The sequence below is a fragment of the Lutjanus erythropterus genome, chromosome 19 (assembly GCF_056507025.1).
Source record: "Lutjanus erythropterus isolate fLutEry1 chromosome 19, fLutEry1.hap2, whole genome shotgun sequence".
NCBI classification, from domain to species: domain Eukaryota; kingdom Metazoa; phylum Chordata; class Actinopteri; order Lutjaniformes; family Lutjanidae; genus Lutjanus; species Lutjanus erythropterus.
The window spans coordinates 11,428,981-11,433,343 of record NC_139335.1 but is presented as its reverse complement, the minus strand read 5'-3'; positions in this window follow the sequence as shown (position 1 = coordinate 11,433,343).

Sequence of the window (4,363 nt, the reverse complement as noted above, 5' to 3'; positions counted from 1 at the left end):
GCTGGCCCGGCGACACGGCCAGGCTGAGTCTGGGGCTCGGCTGATAAGGGCGAGGTGGAGGAGGTCACTGAGCTCACTGTATTGAGACATAACCGCCGGTCAATTCAATTTCCTTAAGGACACAGGAGTCCAAACCGCAATCAGAACATTTCATATCACAGCCGGGCTCCTCTTGCCCTTTTCCCAATCTCATCGGAGGAGAAAGGTAAAGGAATGAGTGAGGGGGAGCATGAGAAAAGGAGAGAGGGAGAGTGTCAGGCGATAGTTGTCTATGGGGGTGGGAACTATGGAGGTACCGCAATGGCCCAGAAAATCTTAATTTCCTGACAGTGTTATTGTAACCAGTGATTAAGCTTCTGCTGATCTCGAGAGGGAATGAGGGGAGGAACATCAGAGAACACATTCACAAACAGATTCAGTAAAGCTTTAGCACTCAGACAAACAGGCTAACACTGTTGGGATGTCGGGTTCTGTAAAAGAGAAGAATCAGCCTCTCCCCAGCGCTTTAATTATTCATATCAGTGTGTGCTTGACTTTCAGAAGAGAGAAGGAGCAGTACACATACAGGCCACCCAGTGGATCAAACACCATGCCGACTGCAACAGAGGAACCAGCAACAAAGACGCCGAACCACCCTCTGATGCAGAGAGAGAAAGAGTAGAGGATGAATGGGAAGAGCCGGGGGTAGGATGGAGCGTACAAAGCAGCAATCTAAAATTGACTGGAGACTTTAGGACGCCTGTGGACACCCACGGACCTGGAACAAAATAAAAGATTTAAAGTTTGCATCCTCTGCCTACTTTTAGCAAACATAGTGGAGATGTGGCCTTGTTCCGCGACTCCTAATTTTAGACTTTCTTCACTTGAATTCTTAATGTCGGCAAATGGTCACACAAAGTTCAAACCTTTTGCGCTCATTCGATCGCCTTAATGATCCCTCAGATGGGATTACTATTAGGGCTGCCATTATGACTCAATTAAGCCAAAGCTTTAGCAGCAGTGTTGGAAAATGAGAGTAACATGATTAGACTGATGAGACCTCGGTTGTGCAGACTATGGTTTTACACAGGCGCTAACTGAAAAAAACATGGAGATCCAGATGTTGATCAATGGACCTAAAACAGCAATTTACTAAATTTAAGAACTGAGCAATATTACATGAGAGGGTGTGTTCTAATGTCACTATTAGTATGATAGCGATGCAGTCTGTAAGCATCACTGAAGTGCTAAAAGTGACATTAGCTCGCTCTTGAGTCTAATGGGGTTTTTTTTTGTTTTGTTTTGTTTTGTTCTATGATGTTAAAATCTATTGTATGTAACCAGGGCACCATTGAAAATGAGACCTTGGTCTTAATGGGTTTCCCTGGCTAAATAAATAAATAAAAATGTTGCAGTTTTACAACATTTACCACCAAAATAAATTATATAATCAAAATATGTTCGTATTGTGGGGGACTTCACTCTAAAAATTAAAAAAAAAAAAAAAAAACTTTTTGTTGTCTTCTCTTCCCTGGAAACACAGGGGTCTGACTAATAACTGCAAAAAAATAAATAATAAAATAAAATCAGATGTGTCGCTTGAACTCCTTTTTAATGAAACCTAGTTTACTACCCCAGCAAGTGGGCCAACCTGACCTATGGGTGGCATGGTGGTGCAGGTTAGCACTTTCAAGCCAAAACAAGAAGGTTCCTGGTTCAAATCTCGGTTTGGAAATGGCTATTCTGTGTAGACTTTGCATGTTCTTCCATTGCTTTCCTCTGGGTACTCCGGTTTCCCCCACCATCAAAAACATATCTGCTAGATCATTTCTCCAATCAGTACACTTGACCAAGGTGTTGTGATGCTGCACAGTCGCTGCCCACTGCTCTTAATAACAGGATGCTTTAAATGCAGGGGATGAATTTAATTTTATAATTGTGCTCTGAATGATGATTGCTAGCTTAGTCTTGCTGTAACGAAGATATCTGCTGAAAAAATATATTTCACATGGACAGATTTAGTTACTATATCCACAAACACTTCCAAGAACTCCAGAGTGTGGTAAAGTCCAAAAGTCAAAATGTATTGAAAAAAGATTTGTATATTTGTTGGTGTTTAGCCTGTTCACTGTGGTCATAAACCTCTTTGCTCTCCAGCTTGCCGCACACAGGGAGGCCGTACCTGTATTGCTGTGCAGAAACAACAGCATCATAAATTATATTCATTACAGAAAGTTGATTTAATTAATCTATAAATGTTACTTAAACATCTACAAGAAATAACCACACAAGAGGTCATAGTCTGTAGGTCCATTATGGCTCCTCAAAAACATCCTGGGTGGGTATTATATATATTTTTAGAGACAAGCACAGTGTGCTGTCATGCTGGTTTGTGCATGTTTTACATGTCTAGCTGACCAATCAGACCGCTTGGTCGAACCTACCTGTTGCATAATGTAGATTTACTGTCAACAAAGAGAGCGCAAGGTCATTCTCTGCCTGATCACATTTCACTAAAAAGGTAAAGAATCTGGTCCACCCTGTAAAAGTCTCCTCTGGATGACACTGAAATGCTGTGACAAACTTGGTATTTGTTGGACAGATACACAGTCATTATTTTGGACAAGGAAAATGAGGGGGATTAGTATTTGCTGCCTCAGTTTATTCATGTGTGAGCATTTTATAATGTGTCTTCGTACAGAATGCCCACTGTGTGTCTTTGTGTTTGTTTTCTCTGGCTATATTCATGGATGAGTCAATGTTCATGTAACAGGTAAGAAAAAACATGTGCGGTACAGTTAGATCAGAATTAATCAATTTTGTTGCTGTAATGTAATGAAATATAAAAACTTTTTCATCACTTGGAAAATATTTCAATGACAGTTAGCAACTTTCTTTCTCAGAAGAAGAATTTAAGTGAAAATGCAAATAAAGTGGAGACCTTGAACGGATGCTTTCCTGGTAATTTGTCATTTCATAACTCATGCAGCTAAGGCTAATTCTGTGGTTCGCATCGATTGTGAAACTTTGTCAGACAGCACAGACAAGGAGTTCATACAAGTGGGTGTCTGAAATGAAAGTTGCAATAAAGAAGCCAGATGCTGAGAGAATGTAAACAACTCTTTTGTTGCAGCAGCAAACTCATCAGCAGTGAAAATGCAGAGCCAGAGATGAGAGGGGATGAAGAGGTTGTGATGAGCAGCTGAGGAAAAGAAGAGCGGCTGATGAAATGATTAGTGTTTAGAGGCAGAGAAAGGCAAGATATGGGCTTATAATCAAAGGCCATGAAACCAAATGCAATCATATGTCTGCTTATTTAAGCTGATTCAAAAACTCAACCTCCTGTGGCAGAAATCTGACTACAAGGACATTTATCTGAACAATCTGTTTCCCTCCATCAGTGGTTTCACATTCTGTGTCCTCCCTATTTCAAACAGATGTTTTTCTGGTCAACTGTTTATGCAAGATCTAATCTAATGCGATCTAACGCATTAGGGAAAGAGTAGACAGAAGCTCAAGACCGACTGTATCTATAGAGATGTTACACAGATAATGTGGTAAAGATGACAGGCGCAGACACACAAGGGTCAAAGTTCAGCTTCTTTATATTTCTCATTGGCCTACAATTCATGCTGCTCACCAACTCGAAGAGTTGCACTCAGTAGAGAAGTACATACTGCAATGCCATCACAACTACCAGATACAACCAGCGGAGATTTGTAAAGTTTCATCAACATTAGCATGAGCCTCACATACATTGCTTCAAGCTGAAATAAGATTTCTAACTGAAGTAGTTGCTGATCACTTGCAGTCAGTTAAGAAGAGTGAGAAGTAAGCTGTCAGTGGTCGTATAAAACAGAGTGGTCAAAAACACATTAACTAAAAATTTAAGTGTGGTATGTACGCTGATTTTAATCGAATTCAGCGAGTCTCTCCTCACAGCCCTCTCGCTCCCTGTTCTGTGTGTGCGCTGAAAAACAATCAGATGTTTCTACACAGCCCCGACTCTATAAACGGGAAACACAAAATGGCTCAGACCAAGCCGCACAACACTATTCCAACTGATCAGCGACAGGTTATGTGTTTGTGCCTGTGCACTGCACAAGGAGAAGGGGAGGGGAAGTGAAAGGGACAGTAAATCTTCTGAAGGAGCCCTGAAGGAGGATTTCTTCGGTTGTCGAGTTCAAATATAAAGAATCTTCCCGCAGAACAGCACACCCCACCTTTAACATGGACAGGTTTACAGTAAGTCACAGATTTGACACATGACCCAGCCAATGACAATTAAAAAACAGTAATGTACAGACACACTCAGGACACAGTGCATTGAAAATAAAACATCTACTGTCCCGATGCCAGACTACCAGAGCCTGCAGTTACCCCA